Genomic DNA, 23,062 nt, shown 5'->3' on the forward strand with positions numbered 1-23,062 from the left:
TGGTAAACATAGGTATTTTCCCTTAGGTAGCCAGCCAAGGCAGGTTTTTCAATTTATGTCTTCGTATAATTAATAAGTGCCATGTGTATAATTCCTTGCATTCCAAAAGGCTTTGTGGACCATATAAGAATCGTTTTACCTACTACTGAAATGCAGTGCAGGCACATTTAGGACTGAATGCCAAGGCCATTTTATCAATCTATCTATGAACTTAGGGTCCTGTCTCTGATCTTACACCAGTGTAAATTCACTGGATGAAATTCCAGGCCCCTTGAAATCAGTGGCACACTGTCATTGACTTCAATAGGGCCAGGATTTTACCCATTAACTTCAATTGATTTACACTTGATTGACATCAATGTGTGAATCAGGCCTAGATACCAATAAGGGCATAGGGACTGATTGTGGGGAGTGAATGTAATTCTCTTTTGGGGTGAGGATAAGCTACTTCTATTATTTATTACTTGGCACTGATCCTGCAAGGACCTCTGCATGGGTGCCCATGTAGCACCATATCTAAGTAAATGAGGGTCTACTCATGCAAAGCTTCTTGCAAGACTGGGGCTTTATACAACACAGTAAGTATTTCACACTTTATAGAAAGCGATCACTTGCCCCAGAAATACAAGTTAAAATGGGAAAAATGGAAATAATGATGTAACCCAGAGGAGCCCTGGTAAGAGACTGATCTTTGCTTTTTAACCCCAAGCACCTGACATGGGCTAGGACTACAAAAAGGTTAAATATGCCAATAGCCACAGACCAGTTACTCTTAGTATTTCAAAATACTACTTCTAATTATTTTTTTTTGAAAAGCCTTATGCAAAATTTCTGTAAGCGTGTATACCTATATATGAACAATGTTATCAATGCTTGATATTTGGTGCTTTTCCTAAAGCCCCATTGCTTGAATAAAAATAATTGCATGCAAATCTCAGATTTCTTCATTTTTTTCAAATAAGTTTCTAGCCCATATGGTTGCAGAGAAAATCTTGATAATGTGAAGTGAGGGTAATCTAATGGCTCAGAAATCAGAAGGCAAATAAAAAGACCTCTGAATGGTTTAAAAAGCATGAGATTTTCTTTAAAAAATCATACAATCCTGTGATTTTTTTGAGCCCTGACTTATGTTTTTCAATGATTGAAGTTGGCAATATTGTACACATACAGGCTTAACTTTCCATATGGGAGTAGTCCAGATAGTGGCAGCTCCAGGCATCAGCGCTCCAAGCATGTGCCTGGGGCGGCAAGCCACGGGGAGCACCGTGCTGGTCCCTGCAAGGGCAGCAGTCAGGCAGCCTTACGTGGCTTGCTGCGGAAGGTCCGCCGGTCCCACAGATTCGGTGACAATTCAGTGGCTGGTACGCCAAAGCTGCAGGACCGGCGGACCTCCCACAGGCAAGCCGCCAAGTCTACAGGACCAGAGACCTCCCACAGACAAGCTGCCGAAGGCTGCCTACCTGCCTGCCGTGCTTGGGGTGGCAAAAAAGCTAGAGCCACCCCTGGTTCCAGAAAACCCAATACGACACTGGCAGACCAGGAGTCAGCTCATGCCAAAGCCCAGGTCAATTCCCTTGCGTATTAGTATAGATCAAACTAATTGTTAAATGTATATGAATGTTTTTGTTTTTTAAATGTCATGAAAACTAAGGGGATGTTACTTGCATTGTTTGCACTTATCTGTATCCTGTTATAATGTAATAGCAAACATTTACAATGTGTATAACCCTGTACTAAATAACCTATCAAACAAGCCATCAAATGAGAAAAAAGTCTTGTGAAATGCAAATTAAGAACTTTTACAGAAAAATGTTAATTTCAAAGCAAGTGGTCACTGTGAATGATGATCGGCAATCAAAGACTCAAAATCATCAATCAAAATTCCTCACTCTCCATCATCAAAGGAAAAGCCCACACGGGTGGTGACACTGTCAGCTTGTTTTCTGTGAGAGAAGCTATAAGAATGGATTCAAGGAAAGATCCCTCATCTCTGCATTACAACTAGGAGTCCAGGGTCACCTTAAATACTAACAGATTTATTTGGGCATAAGCTTTCGTGAGTAAAAAAACCCACTTCAGGTGCATGGAGTGAAAATTACAGATACAGGCATAAATATATTGCACGTATATTACTAGTCTGATATATGCCATAATGTGCAGCAATGCCCCTCTGCCATGTATATTGGCCAAACCGGACAGTCTCTATGTAAAAAGAATAAATGGACACAAATCAGACATCAGGAATGGTAACATACAAAAGCCAGTAGGAGTATACTTCAATCTTCCTGGACATTCAATAACAGATTTAAAAGTAGCCATCTTTCAACAAAAAAACTTCAAAAACAGATTTCAAAGAGAAACTGCCGAGCTACAATTCATTTGCAGAATTGACACTATTAATTTGGGCTTCAGTAGGGACTGGGAGTGGCTAGCTCACTACAAAAGCAGTTTTCCCTCTCTTGGTATTGACACCTCCTCATCAATTATTGGGAGTGGATCACATCCACCCTGACTGAAATGGCTTTGTCAACACTGGTTCTCCCTTGTAAGGTAACTCCCTTCTCTTCATGTGCCAGTATATTTATACCTATATCTGTAATTTTTACTCCATGAATCTGAAGAAATGGGGTTTTTACCCACGAAAGCTTATGCCCAAATAAATCTGTTAGTCTTTAAAATGCCACCGTACTCTTTGTTGGTTTTTGTGGCTATAGATTAACACGGCTACCCCTCTGATACTTGGCATCCTGGATTGTTTGGATTCTAATAGGGCAGAATGACTGAATGAGGAGACATCCCCAGAGTTATTCTGGGTAGCCTTAACATTGCTGCTACCATTTGGAATTACAAACTGACTCACCTGTGCATATATTTTACCTGCTTTAACTTCTCAATAACACTCACTTCCTTTTCTTAGCTAATAAACCTTTAGTTAGTTTACTATAGAATTGGCTACCAGCATTGTCTTTGGTGTAAGAGCTAGAGTGCCAGTTGGTCTGGGGTAAGTCACTGGTCCCTTGGGACTGGAAGCAACCTAAATGTGATGTGATCTTTGGTGTAAGTGATCATTTATAACTAAGTCCAGTTTGTCTGCGTGGCAAGATAGACTGGAGCATCTAAGAGAACTGTTTGCGATGCCATGGTAAGAATAGCACTGGCTTGGTGAAATCTAATTATAGAACATACCCCCAGTTCGGGGTGTCTGCCCTGTTTTCTGGCAGTCTTCCTTGAGCTGAGCCACTCCAGACAGCCTGATACCTGCAGGACTATTTACATTTCTCAAATTATTCACAGGACAGTGCGGGTTTGGGGGCATAGTATGCATGATATAGAGACGAACCATCAACATGTGAACATACACCGCTACCTTGATATAACCCCACCTGATATAACACAAATTTGGATATAATGCGGTAAAGCAGTGCTCGAGGGTGGGGGTGGGTGGCCTGCGCACTCCAATGGATCAAAGCAAGTTCAGTATAACATGGTTTCACCTATAACAGGGTAAGATTTTTTGGCTCCGAAGGACAGCATTATATTGAGGTAGAGATGTACTAGCTAGCCTTAAGTATCCGAATGATATATTTTTAAGCTTTGTCCAACTCTCCCTCTATTCCTACCCAATTGTTGCTATCACTAGTTGACTTTGTCTGTATTTTAGGTCCTGAAACTGCAAACATATACACACATGCTTAAATTTATCCAGTGGAACTACATATGTGCATAAAATCAAGCAAATGTGCCAGCATTCTCAGGATTTGATCCCTTGACTAGAAACCCTTTGAGTCCCTGGGTCCACATCTCTTTTTATTTTCTGAAATCTGTCCGCATGATGTTAGCTCATCTTTGAGCATTGAGTGTATAAATAATATAAAAGATAATAATCATAACATGCAGAAAAGACAGCGAGAATGAGGACTGAAGGCAAGATGACCATACAGGCACTTGGAAAGCTAATGGAGGTGACTTGACGGATAAGTTTATCTTTAACGTTGTAGTTATAGAATATATGTATTTTTTTTTTAAATTCTGGGCACAAAGTTGCAACCCTAAGCAGGTGAGTATTCCTTGAAGCCAGCGTGATCGCTGTTTAATTAAGAGTTGCAGGTTTGAAATCTTAGTGAGCTTGATTATAAATAATTAGTGGTTAGGGCACTAATCTAGGACTTGGGAGACCTGGATTAAAGTCCATACGTTGCTATCTTGGCAACTCACTTAGCCTTTCTCAGTTCCCTATCTATAAAATGGGGATAATAATATTTCCCCATGTCACAGGGGTGTTGTGAGGATTAATTAATTAAATATTATGAAGTGCTTTCAGATTGATCTATATAAAAAAGATAAATGCAAAGTGCTCCACTTAGGAAGGAACAATCAGTTTCACACATACAGAATGGGAAGAGACTGTCTAGGAAGGAGTATGGCAGAAAGAGATCTAGGGGTCATAGTAGACCACAAGCTTAATATGAGTCAACAGTGTGATACTGTTGCAAAAAAAGCAAACATGATTCGGGGATGCATTAACAGGTGTGTTGTAAACAAGACACGAGAAGTCATTCTTCCGCTTTACTCTGCACTGGTTAGGCCTCAACTGGAGTATTGTGTCCAGTTCTGGGCACTGCATTTCAAGAAAGATGTGGAGAAATTGGAGAGGGTCCAGAGAAGAGCAACAAGAATGATTAAAGGTCTTGAGAACATGACCTATGAAGGAAGGCTGAAGGAATTGGATTTGTTTAGTTTGGAAAAGAGAAGACTGAGAGGGGACATGATGGCAGTTTTCAGGTATCTAAAAGGGTGTCATCAGGAGGCGGGAGAAAACTTGTTCACCTTAGCCTCCAATGATAGAACAAGAAGCAATGGGCTTAAACTGCAGCAAGGGAGATTTATGTTGGACATTAGGAAAAAGTTCCTAACTGTCAGGGTAGTTAAACTCTGGAATAGATTGCTTAGGGAAGTTGTGGAATTTCTGGAGATATTTAAGAGTAGGTTAGATAAATGTCTATTAGGGATGGTCTAGACAGTATTTGGTCCTGCCATGAGGGCAGGGGACTGGACTCGATGACCTCTCGAGGTCCCTTCCAATCCTAGAGTCTATGAGTCTATGAGTCTATAAGAGCCAGGTATTATTATTCTAACTAATTTTAGAATGGATATTAAACCTCATGCTTCAGGGCTTGTGCCAATCTCTAATCATAAGACACAAGGGTGAGACCTAATGTATGGGGGCAGGTTTTCCCACCTCTGCCTACTCTGGGTTCTCACACCTTCCTCTGAAATACCTAGCATAGGCCGCTATTGGAAATAGGGTACTGGACTGGACTAGACTTTAGGTCTGATCTAGTCTGGCAATTCCTATGTTCCTAATACATTTTGTATGCTTTTTAGGCCCTGATTCTGCAAAATACTTTGTATCTGCCCAACACTGAAGTCAATGGGCTTAGCTATAGTTAGGAATCAGAGGGGTAGCTGTGTTAGGGTATGTCTACATCTACAATTTTGCAGCGCTGGTTGTTACAGCTGTATTAGTACAGCTGTATAGGGCCAGCGCTGCAGAGTGGCCACACTTACAGCAACCAGCGCTGCAAGTGGTGTTAGATGTGGCCACACTGCAGCGCTGTTGGGCGACTTCAAGGGGGGTTCGGGGAACGCGAGAGCAAACCGGGGAAGGAGACCAGCTGCACCGCGGTTTGCTCTCGCGTTCCCCGAACCCCCCTGCAAACCGCAGGGAAGGAGACCTGCTTGCTCGGGGTTCGGGGAACGCGAGAGCAAACCGGGGAAGGAGACCAGCTTCGCCGCGGTTTGCTCTCGCGTTCCCCGAACCCCCCTGCAAACCGCCGGGAAGGAGACCTGCTTGCTCGGGGTTCGGGGAACGCGAGAGCAAACCGGGGAAGGAGACCAGCTTCGCCGCGGTTTGCTCTCGCGTTCCCCGAACCCCCCTGCAAACCGCAGGGAAGGAGACCTGCTTGCTCGGGGGTTCGGGGAACGCGAGAGCAAACCGGAAAAGGAGACCAGCTTCGCCGCGGTTTGCTATCGCGTTCCCGGAACCACCCAGCAAACCGCAGGGAAGGAGACCTGCTTGCTCGGGGTTCAGGGAACGTGAGAGCAAACCGGGGAAGGAGACCAGCTTGATTACCAGAGGCTTCCTCAGGTATGCTCTGATACCTGCTTATTCCACGGAGGTCAAGAAAAGCGCTGGTAAGTGTCTACACTTGATTACCAGCGCTGGATCACCAGCGCTGGATCCTCTACACCCGAGACAAAACGGGAGTACGGCCAGCGCTGCAAACAGGGAGTTGCAGCGCTGGTGATGCCCTGCAGATGTGTACACCTCCTAAGTTGCAGCGCTGTAACCCCCTCACCAGCGCTGCAACTTTGTGATGTAGACAAGCCCTTAGTCTGGATCTGTAAAAAGTGACAAAGAGTCCTGTGGCACCTTATAGACTAACAGACGTATTGGCGCATGAGCTTTTGTGGGTGAATACTCACTTCGTCAGATGCATGTGATTCACTCATGGAAGCTTATGCTCCAATACGTCTGTTAGTCTATAAGGTGCCACAGGACACTTTGTCGCTTTTTATAGTTAGGTGTACACTTAAGTAGTTTGCTGAAATGGGGCCTTAGTTTTCATGAGTGCACGTTGGGACTGTGAGATCATATAAACCAATATCGCAGCAAAGGGGACTGAGATACTCAACAGCAATAATGAATAACGCTGTAAAAGAGTATTAAGAAGATACTAAGGCTTGGTCTATGCTACCAACTTATGTCAGTGTAACTGCGCCAGTCAGGGGTGTAGATTTTCCACACCCTGAGCAACATTGTTACATTGACCTAACCCCCAGTGCAGACAGCCCTGTGTTGACAGGAGTGCTCCTCCCATACCTACGGCCTCTCCGGGAGGTGGCTAAACTGCACTGAGGCCTTGGCTACACTGGTGTAAGCAAAGTCAGGATGAGCTCTACCCTGACATCTGGTGGTGAATTATGGGAAGTGTGGAAAGAATTTCAGGAAGTGTGAAATCTCAGATATTTGCATGGGCACACCCAGCATAGCCCAAGGCAGCCTGGCATGGTTATTTTGACAGCTCTGGGATCCTCAATTTCTTTGCTATTGGAGAAGGATAAATAAAGTGTTGCCACCTGATTATGTGAATGAGGAACTATGAGACTGCTTTATGACAGAGAAGTCTCAATATAAATTAAGTGACACTTGCTAGACAAGGGACATGGGTTCCAAAACCCAGTGACTTGAGAAAGGTTGAGGATTGGTGTGTGCGATAGATGGTATGGACCCCTTCTGAGGGCCTGGAACACTAATTGCACAGCCTCCTCTCTCCACTGTAGAAGAGTAGAGCTAATTTTGATTCCATTAGGAGTCCATCTAGAGACTGTTGAGTTGAATTCATGTTGGGCCAATGGTGCACCAGCACCAGGGCTTCTCTATTAAGAGCTGAAATCACTGAGTGCTGTGTTAACTAGTGGGGAAGCCTGAAGACCTATAATTAAGCGGCTGGCAGAGCGGAGCAGTTTGCAGCATGTTGGAGCAGCCCTTGGAACAGTGAGCTGAGTGAAGTGGTTTGCAGGGACAGCTGGAGGAGCGGCACAGCTGGTGTAGTGGAGCTGGTCGTGGTGAAGGCTGCAGCAGAACTCCATGGAGAGGCAGAGCAGTTGGCCCTGGCCCATGTAAGGTGCCCCTTAACACCTTGTGTGGACTTCCCCCCCCCCCCCGCCATTTCCACTCAGGCTGTGGGGGTAAAATTCTGCAGATAAACTTTTGAATTCTGAGGTGGCACTGACCAGAGACTTTCGGGTTGTTGGACTTTGGGGTGATTGGGCTTAAGACCCTAAGGGGGAAAGGACATTGCCAAAAGTACTTGGAGGTGGGTTTTTGCTTATGGTTTGTGTTATTATCCTTTTTGTGGTGTTTCTCCAATGGGATGCTACATTGTTTCCTTCCTTTATTAAAAGGATTTTGCTACACTCAGACTCCGTGCTTGTGAGAGGGGAAGTATTGCCTCCTAGAGGCGCCCTGGGGGGTGTGGTATGTAAGTGTCCCAGGTCACTGGGTGGGTGCTTGAGCCGGTTATGTATTGTGTTATTGAAATGGAACCCCTGGAAAATGAACCTGCCCTTGTTGCTGCCAACTCAGAGGGGCAGAAGGGTTACACTGGAGAGTTGCAGCGATGGTGGTGGCTTTACAGCGCTGCAACTTGTTCACCGTCCACACTTGCAAGACACATACAGCGCTGTATCTCCCTGGCTACAGCGCTGCATGTACTCCACTTCTGCCGGGGGAATAACGACTGCAGCACTGGTGATGCAGCGCTGCTCCACCAGTGTGGCCACCAAAAGCACTGTATTGGCCTCCAGAGGTATTCAGAGGTATCCCAGAATGCCTGCTCAGCCAATCTGCTCATCAGTTCAAACTCTACTGCCCTGGCCTCAGGTGACCCGCTCTTTAAATTCCCCAGGAATTTTAAAAATCCCCTTCCTGTTTGCTCAGCCAAGTGTGCAGTGCAATCAGTGAATCTTTCCAGGTGACCATGCCTCCACGCGCCAAACGAGCCCCAGCATGGAGCAATGGCGAGTTGCTGGACCTCATCAGTGTTTGGGGGGAGGAAGCTGTGCAGTCACAACTGCGCTCCAGCCGTAGGAATTACGATACATATGGGCAGATATCAAGGGCCATGCTGGAAAGGGGCCATGACCAGGACGCGGTGCAGTGCAGGGTTAAGGGGAAGGAGCTGCAGAGTGCCTATTGCAAAGCCCGCGAGGAAAACCGCCTCTCTGGTGCTGCCCCCATGACCTGCCATTTTTACAAGGAGCTGGACGCGATACGTGGAGGTGACCCCACCACCAATCCGAGGACCACGATGGACACTTCAGAGCGAGGGGGGGAGGCGGAGGAGGAGGGTGGAGGAGGAAACCAAGAGTGAGGGTACTGGGGTGGGGGGAGACACCCCGGAGTCCCAGGAGGCATGCAGCCAGGTCTTCTCAAGCCAGGAGGAAGGCAGCCAGTCGCAGCAACCAGTACTTGGTGAAGGACAAGCAGAGGAGCAGGTTCCTGGTAAGCGGCTTTTATTTTCAGGATGGAAGTGTTTCGGGAGAGGAGGGAGGGTTAGGGCTGCATGCGTGCATGCCTAGATGTGGAATAGCCCATTGATGTGGTCTATCACGTTGCGGTAATCGGCCTCGGTAATCTCTTCAAAAGTTTCAGCCAGAGCGTGGGCAATGCGCTTGCGCAAGTTTATAGGGAGAGCCACTGTGGTCCTTGTCCCAGTAAGGCTAACGCGTCCGTGCCACTGTGCCATGAGGGGTAGAGGGACCATTGCTTCACACAGGCAAGCTGCATAGGGGCCAGGGCAGAATCTGTATTGTTGTAGAAGACCTTCCCGCTCTTCCCAGGTGACCCACAGCAGAGAGATACCTTCCAGGATTAACTCCTGTGGAAAATGTTGGGAGAGTGTTCAGTATAGGTGCCCCCTGCAGCTGTTTGCTTTCCCCAATGCACAGAAATGCCTGCACAGCCCTGAAGCAATCAGTCCCCCTTACTCACCATTTCAGGGCTCCTGTGGGTTATGTGCGCTCTCTTTGGTATGGGAAAATTATGCTAAAGTGAAGACTGTAAACTCCTTCACTGTGTGGGAATAACTGTCTGAGATATAAACAATGCTGCCTCTGTTAACTGTTGCCTTTTTTGCCTTTCCACAAGCGACCTTGATTTCTCAGCTGCCCGTGTTATCAACAGCTCAAAGACTCCAAAACCTGCGGAAGAAGCTGCTAAAAAGCAAAGACGACTTCCTGCAGGCAGTTATGGATCACTTTGCCAGAGAGAATAAAAAACTGCAGGACTAGAGGGAGAGGGAAAGGGAAAGCAGGATCCGCCAGACAAATACAGCGGCCAGGAAGAAAAGCACAAAGCAGCTGATAAGCATCCTGGCGCACCAAGTGGACTTTATCCAGGCACTCGCAGCCATGCGGGCAGAGCACTACCGCGCCGATCCCCCCATCCCAAAGCTCTTTCTCTTGTGCCCCAATGTCAGCTCCAAACCCCCCTCCCCAGCATCCAGGTTCTTACCTCCACCAGATGCCTCCAACACCTGTACGTTCAGCAACCAGCCCTGAGAACTACGACCCTTACCCTCTGCACTCAACCCCCATCACCATGCAGTATAAGCATCCTGAAGTGCATCAGTCATTGCACAGCACTCCAGACAGGACATATTCAAACCTGTGACTGTACAGTTCCCCACCACACCCCCCTGTCCTTTCAGGTTCCCAAAATGTTGTGTGTCTGACAATAAAGTTATTTTCTTTTCAATAAATGAATTCTTGGCTTTGAAAACAGTCTTTATTATTGCAGAAAGTCAAAGATACCTTAGCCCAGGAAAGAAACAGGCACTACAAATCAGCTTAGGAAAAACAGATTCCTACTAACATTGTAACCACTGCACTTCACTCCCGTGCAAGGCACCAAACATTACTGTTGGTTTTCAGCCTCAAATTCCTCCCTCAAGGCATCCCTAATTCTTGAAGCCCTATGTTGGGCCTCTCTAGTAGCCCTGCTCTCTGGCTGTGCAAATTCAGCCTCTAGGCGTTGAACCTCGGAGGTCCATGCCTGACTGAATGTTTCACCCTTCCCTTCACAAATATTATGGAGGGTACAGCACGCGGATATAACCGTAGGGATGCTGCTTTCCCCCAGGTCTAGCTTCCCATACACCAGCACCCTTTTAAACAGCCAAAAGCACACTCCACGGTCATTCGGCACCGGCTCAGCCTGTAGTTGAACCAGTCCTTGCTCCTGTCAAGCTTCCCTGTATACAGTTTCATGAGCCAAGGCATTAACGGGTAAGCGGGGTCTCCAAGGATCACAGTGGGCATTTCAACATCCCCTACTGTGATCTTCCGGTCTGGGAAAAAAGTCCCTGCCTGCATCTTCCAGAACAGGCCAGTGTTCCGAAAGATGGGTGCATGATGCACCTTTCCAGGCAAGCCTGTGTTAATGTCAATGAAATGCCCACAGTGATCCACAAGCGCCTGGAGAATCATAGGGAAATACCCCTTCCGATTAATGTACTCAGATGCTAAGTGGGGTGGTGCCAGAATAGGAATATGCATCCCATCTATCGCCCCTCCACAATTAGGGAAACCCATTTGTGCAAAGCCATCCACAATGTCCTGCACGTTCCCCAGAGTCACGGTTCTTCTTAGCAGGATGTGATTAATGGCCCTGCAAACTTGCATCAAAACGATCCCAATGGTTGACTTTCCCGATCGGTAGCTGTCTGGAGTTGCCAGCTTCCAGATTGCAATAGCCACCCGCTTCTCCACTGGCAGGGCAGCTCTCAATCTCGTGTCCTTGTGCCGCAGGGTGGGGGCGAGCTCCTCACACAGTTCCATGAAAGTGGCTTTTCTCATCCGAAAGTTCTGCAGCCACTGCTCATCATCCCAGACTTCCATGATGATGTGATCCCACCACTCAGTGCTTGTTTTCCGAGCCCAAAAGCAGCGTTCCATGGTGCTGAGCATTTCCGTGAATGCCACAAGCAATGTCATGTCATATGCGTCAGGCGACTCGCTATCATCATCGGACTCCTCATCACTTTGGAGTTCAAGGAATAGTTCAACTGCCAAACATGATGTGCTGGCGAGACTCGTCAGCATATTCCTCAGCTGTTCGGGCTCCATTTGCCACAGAAATCACGCTGCATAGACTCATAGACTCTAGGACTGGAAGGGACCTCGAGAGGTCATCGAGTCCAGTCCTGTCATAAACAGATAGCTAAGGGTTAATGTCTCTTTCACCTGAAGCACCTGACCAGAGGACCAATCAGGAAACCGGATTTTTTCAACTTTGGGTGAAGGGAATTGAGTGTCTGAGTCTTTTGTCTGTCTGCCTGCTTTCTCTGAGCTTTGGAGAAGTAGTTTCTACTTTCTAGTCTTCTGTTTCTAAGTGTAAGGACAAAGAGATCAGATAGTAAGTTATATGGTTTCTTTTCTTTGGTATTTGCATGAATATAAGTGCTGGAGTGCTTTGATTTGTATTCTTTTTGAATAAGGCTGTTTATTCAATATTCTTTTAAGCAATTGACCCTGTATTATATCATCTAAATACAGAGAGAACATTTGTATGTATTTTTCTTTCTTTTTATATAAAGCTTTCTTTTAAGACCTGTTGGAGTTTTTCTTTACTTCAGGGAAATTGAGTCTGTACTCACCAGGGAATTGGTGGGAGGAAGAAATCAAGGGGAGATCTGTGTGTTGGATTGCTAGCCTGATTTTGCATTCCCTCTGGGGGAATAGGAAAGTACTTTTTGTTTCCAGGATTGGGAACAGAGAGGGGGAGTCTCTCTGTGTAGTTTCACAGAGCTTGTGTCTGTGTATCTCTCCAGGAGCACCTGGAGGGGGGAAGGGAAAAAGGATTATTTCCCTTTGTTGTGAGACTCAAGGGATTTGGGTCTTGGGGTCCCAGGGAAGGTTTTTCAGGGGGACCAGAGTGCCCCAAAACACTCTAATTTTTTGGGTGGTGGCAGCAGGTACCAGGTCCAAGCTGGTAACTAAGCTTGGAGGTTTTCATGCTAACCCCCATATTTTGGACACTAAGGTCCAAATGTGGGACTAAGGTTATGATACCAGTGCATGGGCATCTCCAGTGGTTCTGGTACCCAAACCAGATGGGGAAATATGCTTTTGCGTGGACTACCGTAAGCTAAATGCTGTAACTCGTCCGGACAACTATCCAATGCCACGTACTGATGAGCTATTGGAAAAGTTGGGACGTGCCCAGTTCATCTCTACAATAGACTTAACCAAGGGGTACTGGCAAGTACCGCTAGATGAACCTGCCAAGGAGAGGTCAGCATTCGTCACCCATGCGGGGGTGTATGAATTCAATGTCCTTCCTTTCGGCCTTCGAAATGCACCCGCCACCTTCCAGAGGCTGGTAGATGGTCTACTAGCTGGACTGGGAGAATTTGCAGTTGCCTACCTCGATGATGTGGCCATTTTTTCAGACTCCTGGCCCGAACACCTACTACACCTGGAAAAGGTCTTTGAGCGCATCAGGCAGGCCAGACTAACTGTTAAGGCCAAAAAGTGTCAAATAGGACAAAACAGAGTGACTTACCTGGGGCACCAGGTGGGTCGAGGAACCATAAACCCCCTACAGGCCAAGGTGGATGCTATCCAAAAGTGGCCTGTCCCAAAGTCAAAGAAGCAGGTCCAATCCTTCTTAGGCTTGGCCGGATACTACAGGCGATTTGTACCACACTACAGCCAAATCGCTGCCCCATTGACCGACCTGACCAAAAAGACCCAGCCAAATGCCGTTAAGTGGACTGATCAGTGTCAAAAGGCCTTTACTCAACTTAAGGCAATGCTCATGTCTGACCCTGTGCTCAGGGCCCCGGACTTTGACAAGCCATTCCTAGTAACCACAGATGCATCTGAGCGTGGTATAGGAGCAGTGCTCATGCAGAAAGCAACAGATCACAACTTCCATCCTGTCGTGTTTCTCAGCAAGAAACTGTCTGAGAGGGAAAGTTACTGGTCAGTCAGTGAAAAGGAATGCTATGCCATTGTGTACGCCCTGGAAAAGCTACGCCCATATGTTTGGGGACGGCGGTTCCAACTACAAACTGATCATGCTGCACTAAAGTGGCTTCATACTGCCAAGGGGAACAACAAGAAACTTCTTCGTTGGAGTTTAGCTCTCCAAGATTTTGATTTTGAAATTCAACACATCACAGGAGCTTCTAATAAAGTTGCTGATGCACTCTCCCGTGAGAGTTTCCCAGAATTCAGTAGTTAAAAAGTGTTCTTAAAATGTAGAAGTCTGTTAGTTATATACTTAGTAGTATATGTAAAGGTGCATGTGTTGTAGTAATCTGTTTATTTTAAAGTTCTAGAAGGAAATCGCCGCCAGTGAGCTTCCCCACTGTCTGCAATTTGGGGGGCGTGTCATAAACAGATAGCTAAGGGTTAATGTCTCTTCACCTGAAGCACCTGACCAGAGGACCAATCAGGAAACCGGACTTTTTCAACTCTGGGTGGAGGGAATTGAGTGTCTGAGTCTTTTGTCTGCCTGCCTGTTTTCTCTGAGCTTTGGAGAAGCAGTTTCTACTTTCTAGTCTTCTGTTTCTAAGTGTAAGGACAAAGAGATCAGATAGTAAGTTATATGGTTTCTTTTCTTTGGTATTTGCATGAATATAAGTGCTGGAGTGCTTTGATTTGTATTCTTTTTGAATAAGGCTGTTTATTCAATATTCTTTTAAGCAATTGACCCTGTATTATATCATCTAAATACAGAGAGAACATTTGTATGTATTTTTCTTTCTTTTTATATAAAGCTTTCTTTTAAGACCTGTTGAAGTTTTTCTTTACTTCAGGGAAATTGAGTCTGTACTCACCAGGGAATTGGTGGGAGGAAGAAATCAAGGGGAGATCTGTGTGTTGGATTGCTAGCCTGATTTTGCATTCCCTCTGGGGGAATAGGAAAGTACTATTTGTTTCCAGGATTGGAAACAGAGAGGGGGAGTCCCTCTGTGTAGTTTCACAGAGCTTGTGTCTGTGTATCTCTTCAGGAGCACCTGGAGGGGGGAAGGGAAAAAGGATTATTTCCCTTTGTTGTGAGACTCAAGGGATTTGGGTCTTGGGGTCCCAGGGAAGGTTTTTCAGAGGGACCAGAGTGCCCCAAAACACTCTAATTTTTTGGGTGGTGGCAGCAGGTACCAGGTCCAAGCTGGTAACTAAGTTTGGAGGTTTTCATGCTAACCCCCATATTTTGGACGCTAAGGTCCAAATCTGGGACTAAGGTTATGATTGCCACAGAAATCACGCTGCATAGACTCATAGACTCTAGGACTCGAAGGGACCTCGAGAGGTCATCGAGTCCAGTCCCCTGCCCTCACGGCAGGACCAAATACTGTCTAGACCATCCCTGATAGAAACCGTTAGGAGAGTCACAATGGTGCCAAACGTGGACAGAAAAACAGGGACTGCTGGGATGTGAAGCGATGCATCACGGGGCGTTGGGACAGGAAGCAGAATGACCCGCACCCTTCCGTCCCCTTCCCACAACCCACGGCGCCAAAATGGGATGAGGTGCTCTGTGGAATAGCTGCCCATAATGCACCACTCCCAACACCGTTGCAAATGTGGTCACGCTGCAGCGCTGGAAGCCGTCAGTGTGGCCACACTGCAGTGCTTTCCCTACACAGCTGTACAAAGACAGCTGTAACTCCCAGCACTGCACACCTGCAAGTGTAGCCAAGCCCTGACAGGAGAAGCGATCCTGCAGCGCTGTAAATGTAGACAAGCCCTGAGGGGGGTTGTGGTTTCTCCTTCATATGGCACTGGAGCCTGAAACATGTGCCAGTGGGAGGCATCCCCCAGTCGGATTCGTGCTGCAGTTCAGCATCATCACAGGCCTTTGCTAGCTTCAGGGCTTGTGACTGAGGGTATGGCTACACGGCAGCGCTTTGAAGTGTGAGTGTGGTCGGAGAGCCAGCGCTGGGAGAGAGCTCTCCCAGCACTGCACGTAAACCACATCCTCTACAGGTGTAGCTTGCAGCACTGGGAGCCGTGCTCCCAGCGCTGCGGCACTGATTACACTGAGGCTTTACAGCGCTGTATCTTGAAGAGCTCACGGGGGTGTTTTTCACACCCCTCCGAAGGATCCAATTAACTCCCCTCCCCCTTCCCCCCCTTGGAATTTCCTGGCGGCCCAGAGACAGTTCAACTCCCCCCAGCATCCCACTGACATTTCCCTCCCTCCTTCTCCCCCCTGCCCAACACCCCTTCCTCCCAAAGGGACCCCCCCCCCCATTCTACCGGGCCAGGGAGGATCCTGCTGCAGCTCTTCTGGGGCACAGCCTGCTCCGAGGCTTCACCCAGGCTTCCCGGGGCATAGTCACTTTCCCGCCCTCCCCCCGGGGGTCTCTCACTCCCCGGGGGCTCCGGGCCGGGGCTGTGGCGGGTCAGATCCCGGGACTGCCTAGGGAGCGGGGCCCAGCTGGAGGAAACCCCCCCACCCGGGGAGCAGCAACGACTCAGCCCGTTCCCAGCTCACACGCAGGCGGCAGCAGCAGTTTTGTTCTCCCGCCCACGGAGGGGCTCGCATGGAGGCCCCGGGGCAGGCTGGGAGATGTAGTTCCTGACTCTCCCGGGAGCGGAAGTGACGTCAGCGAGGGAGGCGGAGCCGGGCTGCGAAGGCGCATTGGTTGGTGTGGCTCTGTTTGGCTCGCCCGGGGCCGTTGGAGCATCTCCCGGGACCGGAGAAGGGTTTGTGTCGTTGGAGCTCTGGGCATGCGCAAGTCGCGGCGGGAGAGCCCTTCATTAAACCCGTGCCTGGCCCGGCCCTGCTCCCGCTGCGGAGCTGCAGCTTCCAGGACTTGGAGCGAGCCACAGGGGCCGGGGCCGAGGAGTGACTCTACCCCAGTGCCGGGGACGCGGCATCTCGCAGTGCCGGGATCTGCTCCCTGGGGGGCCGGGAGGGCAGCACCCACGGGGGGCTCAGAGCTATTGTACCCGCAGGAGCCCAGCGCCACCCAGGCTCGGCCAGGCTCTGCCCTGGGGCCCCACGAGGAGTGCGGGGGGAGGGGCCCATTGGGGTCCCTGCATAGGCCTGGCGGGGGCTGCTGGGGGTGTGAGACCGGGCTAGGGGGGCTGGGAAAGGGGCGGGTGGGAAATGTCTGTGCAGCCCAGACATGGCCGGGGGGGTGGGGGAAGAAGAGCAGGTGACCCCCGAGGAGCAGAGAGAGAAAAGGGGGGCTGAGATCACCTTGGATTTACCATTGCCCCCTCCCATGGGGACCCCCCCTTCTCTCCCATCCTGCCCCCTTTCTCCCTGCAGAGCAACGAGCAATACCCAGGGTGACCCCCCCTTCCCTCAAATCCCTGAGAAGTTCCCTATTCCCCTCCCCCCGATTGTGCCCCATTTTCTCTGCACTTTGCCAATGGCCAGTTCAAATCTCAGGTTTGAGGTGTTTCCCCCCATTTTCACCTGCAGTGATTTGTCCTTGTGTAGGTGGGAAATGGTTCCCCCAAGTGATTTCTGAACTGGGCAGAGAGTTAATGGACAGAGGCTGGGGGAGCCCTGAGACAGGGACACCTCTGGGCTGGGGGGGCCCTCTCTGCTGGCAACAGGGCGTGGGAAGGGCCAGAAAGGGGAGGGAGGAGCAAGTGTCCCCCATAGAGAGGGTCCAGCCCCAGGCTGCTCCCAGTAGCACATTCCTACACCAGATCCAGGGGGGAGGCTTTGTCCAGCTGGGACGTGCCCCCTGGGCAGCCCTGGTCTCTTCCCGCACCAGCCCCCCGGGCTGGAGCCCCCTGGTGAGTGAGAGACCCTGGTGGGATGGAGGGAGCCCTGGGCCCTGGCAGGAAAGTGACTCTCTCCCCTCAGATCTTATTGTTTTTCTCTCATATTATCAAATATGTGATATTTGATATATTCATATAAAATACCCTAAACATTTGTCCCACTTGTTTCTAGTTGTCTATTTCTAATTGAATATGCCCTGAGATTTTCCCATCTCTCTAATTATAAAGTACTGAAAAAAATCTCAGATTTACACCTTTTTTCAGATTCTTGAATACGTATATAAAATGTTTGCAAATGTTGCCCATTTTCTCTTTATTCATTTATCAAATATTCATGGAAAACACTCAGATTTTACCTCTTATCAACAACTGATATAAAATCCCTCTGATTTTCCACTTTCCTCTCTATAATTTGCCAGATGGATCCAAAATCCCTCAGATTTCCACCCTTTCACTTTCATTTCTGAACACTGATCTCAAATCTCAGTTTTTCCCTCTTTCTGTGTCATTATCAAATGTCAATTAAAAATCCTCTTGAGTTTTGGGCTCTTTCCCATGGTTTCTAAATCCCAACACCTTTTTTCTTGAGGGCAGAGCTGAAAGTAAGCCGGTATGGAACACATCGACTTCCACGGCAGCGATTGAAAGATAAACGCCAAGGAGGTGTCGGGACTGGTCCGAGAAGTGCTGATACCACACCGCCTGGTCCTGCTCGAGCTGCTTCGCTGCCTTGGCTGCTGGCCCAGATGCACCACCTGGGCCTGGCCAAGCAGATCACTCCCAGATGCTTCTGAGCCCTGGCCAAGCGCTGCCTGGAAATGTCCCACCAGCCCAAGCTGGAGTCCCCCGGCCCTACTTCTGCTGAGCAATATCCTGTTGTTACCACTCCTCAGCCCGGCCCAGCTGCCCTGGATTTCTTCTACCCACAGCTGCAGCTGGGGGTGACTGTGCCGGTGCTGGTGACACAGATCTCCGACCCGCACCGCATCTATTGCCAGCTGCAGAGCCTTTCCCAGGAGATCCAGCGCCTCTCGGACTCCTTGCACCAGATCTACAAGACGGCGACCAGGCGGGAGCAGGATCCGCTCCCCAAACCGGGCTCCCCTTGCGCCGCACGCGGCATAGACGGGCGCTGGTACCGCGCGCTGTTGCTGGAGTTCTTCCCCGAGGAGCAGAGTCACCTGGTGGCCCATGTGATCTGTGTGGACTATGGCAGGAAGGAATTTGTCAGTGGGGCTAACCTCTGCCTCCTGCCCGTGGAGTGTTTCTGCATGCCGGTAGTGACCTACCCTTGTGCCCTGCAGGGCATCTCGGACGGGGGCTGCGGCTGGTCCCGCTCCCAGCTCAGCAGGCTCAAGGCGCTGCTGCTGGGCAAGGTGGTGAGCGCCCGCATCGAAGCCTACAATCCCTTCGAGCACCTCTACTACGTGAACCTGTACGGGGAGAACGGCCTCAACCTGAACTGCCTCTATGGGGTGCAGACCCGCTGTCTGGCCCACAGCCTGCTGCAGGGCAGCCAGGGAGCGCAGGAGCGGCTGGAAGAGGAGGACGCCGCCCCTCCTAAGGAGCCAGGGCCGCCACCGGACACACTCCCTGCAACTGCGGCTCCGAGGGACCCGGCCGCTGCCCACCTGCCGGGCGTGCGGGTGAAGGTGGGAGTGTTCTTCCATGCGCGGGTGTCCTTCGTCAGAGACCCGTCCGAGTTCTGGCTGCGGCTGAAGGAGAATGCCTACTATCCGGCTGTTACCACCAGTGTGCTGGGGCTCGGAGTGGAAGTGCACCTGGTAGATAGAGGCAACAGGGAGATCTTGAACTGGGATGAGGTGAAGGAGTTGCTGCCTCAGTTCAGGGAGCTCCCTGCTGTTGCTCTGAAGTGCTGTTTAGCAGATGTCTGTCCCCTGGGAGAGACATGGAGTAAAGAGGCTGTGGCTCACTTTAAAAGGACAGTGCAGAGCAAAGAGCTGGTGATCCGGGTGTTGGGTACGCAGGGTGACAAGCATGTGATTGAAGTTCTTGATCAGTCTCAAACAGGGGAGAAAAATATAAGCAAAATTTTGTCCCAAAGAGGCTATGCAAAATTCCAAGGGGCTGATATTCCAGAGACTCTTCAGAAGTTATCTGCTCAGTCTTTGAGGCAGGATCCCAAAGAACATGCTGGTGAGGGGGAGCTAGTGAGTTCAACATCAAGGAAGAGTGGAGTGGAAACCAAAACAGTAAGAGACAATATAGCGCTGAATCCCTCTATGCCTTTGACAGTCAAAGACCAGCCTACTGCAGAAACTTGCCATTTATCAAGTGACTCAGTTCCTGATGAAAAAAAAATTAAGGGAAACCTAAATCTGCCCTCCTCTCTTATACAATACAACTTGGAAATAAAACCAGGATCTCCTTATGAAGGTCAGCTGGAAGTTGGTAGTACAGTTCAGGTGGTAATATCGTATGCTGAAAGTCCTGGCTACTTTTGGTGTCAGTTGAGTAGAAATAATCAAGAACTTAAGTCATTAATGGCTGAAATTCAGGATTATTGCAAGACATCAGCACAGCCACATCATTGGGCAAGTCGAGTGTGTTTAGCCAAGTATTCAGAGGATGAGAAATGGTACAGAGCTTTGATTATTAGTGGAGAGTGTTCTACAGAACAGGTAGAAGTTATATATGTTGACTATGGGAACAAGGAGCTGGTTTCTGTAGAGAATCTCCGCTCAATTAATGCAAACTTTGTGAAATTAAAGGCTCAGGCTTTCAGATGCAGCCTTTACAATTTAATCCAACCAAATGGTCAGGATCCTTTTGTTTGGGATGAAAAAGCAATCCTAGCTTTTCAGGAGTTTGTTGATCGCAGAGCAGATCATTTGGAACTGAAGTGTACAATATTTGCTCTGGCTGCCATAAACAATAAAGAGCTGTTTAATGTTGTGGATTTAATTACGCCTTTTCAGAGTGTGTGCCATTTTTTAATAGAGAAAGGGTTGGCCAGACCTGTACCACCTCAGAAACCTCTGGCATACTCCGTTCAGCTACACTCTTACTATTATTCTCCACATGACATCAAAATTGGAAGCGAAGAAGAGATTTATGTAACACATGTTGACAATCCATGGAAATTTTACTGCCAACTTGCCAGAAGTGCAAATGTCCTAGAACAGCTCACAGATAACATTGGTCGACTAGGAAAAGTACTGCACAGTTTAAAAATGTCACAAAACCGTGGAAACCTATATCTTGCAAGGTATACTGACAATCACTGGTACAGAGGAGCAGTTTTGAAAACCAAGCCTAATAAAGAAGTCTTCTTTGTAGATTTTGGGAATACACAGGTGGTAAAGAAAGAAGACTTGATTCCTATACCCAATGATGCATATGATATCTTGCTTTTGCCAATGCAAGCCATAAAATGTTCACTATCTGATATCTCTAATGTACCAAAAGAAGCTACCACATGGTTTGAAACCACTGTCTTGGATAAGCCTTTAAAGATGATAGTGGTAGCAAAAGAATCTGATGGAAAGCTGATAGTTGAACTATATGATGGCAATATTCAAATTAATGCAAAAATGAAAGAGGATTTAAGCTTAGCAAGAAATAGAGAGTCTAACAAATATGTAGAAAATGAAACTCTATACTCTAAAAACATTAATGCCAAAGAAGAGAGGAATGAAAACATGAAGTCATCAGCAACATACATGAGAGGGTGCGAGACTAAAACTTGGAGATCTGAAATCCAAGGAGAAGAGTGCAATACCAAGACCAGTTTTGTATGTAAGGATGTAAAACACTTCCAACCTGCTGCAAAAAGAGAGTTGTCAACCAAGTTTCTAGGATCTGTGGAAAGATTTAACAGTAACAACGTTTTTCCATCAGCAAGTACTTCCTTAGTAGGTAGAGAAGTAGGTGAAAATAAATCTTTACCCTTTATAAAGAAAGAGATAAAATCTGATACTGTTAAACCTGATGCTGTTAAAACTAGAAATCAAGGAGAAAATAGTACACTTTTTCCACTTAAAAGCATATGTGACTTGCCTCCAAGGAACTTAGTGCCTGGTCTGAAAACTTCAGTATACATTTCTCATGTAAATAACCCTTCCGATTTTTATATTCAATTAGCAAGTGATGAGCCTCAACTTAACAATATTTCAGAAGGATTAAACAATGAAACAGGAACAGAGGGTCTCGGTCAACAACAGGTACAAGTAGGAGACTTAATTTGTGCCGTTTTTTCAGACGACGGCTTGTGGTATCGAGCTGTGGTAAAAGAGAAACTATCTGATGAACAGATAAGTGTACAATATATAGATTATGGCAACACTTTCATAGTTAATATTTGTGAAACAAGTAGACTTCTTGAAAAATATTCATCAGTTCCAATGATGAGTATTCATTCCTCATTGGCTGGAGTTCAGTCTAAACAGTTTACAAATTGGACACAGGAAGCAGTGAGTTATTTTTCAGAAAGAACAAGTGAAGTTCAACTAAACTGTGAATTTGTAGAGAAACTCAAAGACAGATGGGAAATTGTTCTCTATGACGAGAAAGGTATGATAGCAGTGGATTTGATTGATGAAACCTTTGGAATGAGAGAAGAATCTCAGTCAACAGATGCACTTGGCAGAAGAGAGAGTGGTGCTGATGTGTCAAATCAGTGTGAACCTCTGCCTTTTGATGAGAACAATAAAACTTCTAGTATAACTGACACTAAATCACTCTTCTGGAAGGCTCCGGAGGTAGCTCAGACTGTAGAAACCTATGTTACTGTTGTAAAGGGCCCAGAATACTTTTGGTGTTAGATGGCTGACCCTGAAATTATAAACTACTTAGAAAAAAAACTCCAGGAAACTGGAGAACTTGAAATAAGCAGTGTGGATGAGTTCACATGTAGTATTAGAAGTGGTGATATTTGCATAGCAAAATATAGTGAAGATGGAAAATTTTACAGAGCAAAAGTTAGCAGCATAAAAGATAACAACCTAACTGTCAGACATGTGGATTATAGATCTGAGGAACTTGTTGGCAGAGAGATGATTAGACAAATTCCTGATCAGTTGCTTACAATACCTATGCAAGCTTTTCCATGCTGTCTATTTGGATTTAATTCCCCAGAGGGTTCATGGAGTAATGAAGCAGAAGACAAGTTCTATGACATGACTGCAGACTATTTACTAGCGGTCACAGTAATGGAAATACAAAAGGATAACTCTTCTGAAATTCCCTTATCTGTTGTTAAAGTGGAATGTAATGAAAAAAACATCAATGAGGAGATGAAATGTTTTTGGAAATATAACACTGACACAGGGCCACCCAGAGCATGCCTGCGGGAGGTCCACCGGAGCCGTGGGACCGGCAAGCGACAGGGCGCCCCCTGTGCGGCAAAATTCTAGAGCCGGCCCTGTTTGGCGGCGGGGGGCCCATCCGTTCCGGGACCCACCGCCAAAGTGCCCCGAAGACCCGTGGCGGGGGCCCTCCACCAGCGAATTACCACCGAAGCGGGTCCGGCCACCAAAGTGCAACGCGCTCTTCAGTGGTAATTCAGTGGCGGGGGACCCCTGCCGCAGGTCTTCGGGGCACTTCGGCGGCGGGTCCTGGAATGGAAGGGCGCCCCACTGCTGAATTACCGCCAAAGACCGGGTTGCACTTCAGCGGCAGGTCCCACTTCGGCGGTAATTCGCTGGCGGGGGGTCCTTCCCCTCGGAGCAGAAGGACCCCCCGCTGGCAAAGACCGGGAGCGGAAGAAGCTCTGGGGCCC

At 47.9% G+C, this 23,062-nt stretch overlaps 1 pseudogene; it reads left to right on the plus strand.

Annotated features, from left to right (window-relative positions):
* The first annotated feature begins 1,843 nt into the window (after positions 1 to 1,843).
* On the plus strand, positions 1,844 to 21,573 carry LOC127033533 (tudor domain-containing protein 6-like; annotated as a pseudogene).
* The last annotated feature ends 1,489 nt before the right edge of the window (positions 21,574 to 23,062 follow it).

Source organism: Gopherus flavomarginatus, chromosome 13 (genome assembly GCF_025201925.1).
Source record: "Gopherus flavomarginatus isolate rGopFla2 chromosome 13, rGopFla2.mat.asm, whole genome shotgun sequence".
In the NCBI taxonomy this organism is placed as follows: domain Eukaryota; kingdom Metazoa; phylum Chordata; order Testudines; family Testudinidae; genus Gopherus; species Gopherus flavomarginatus.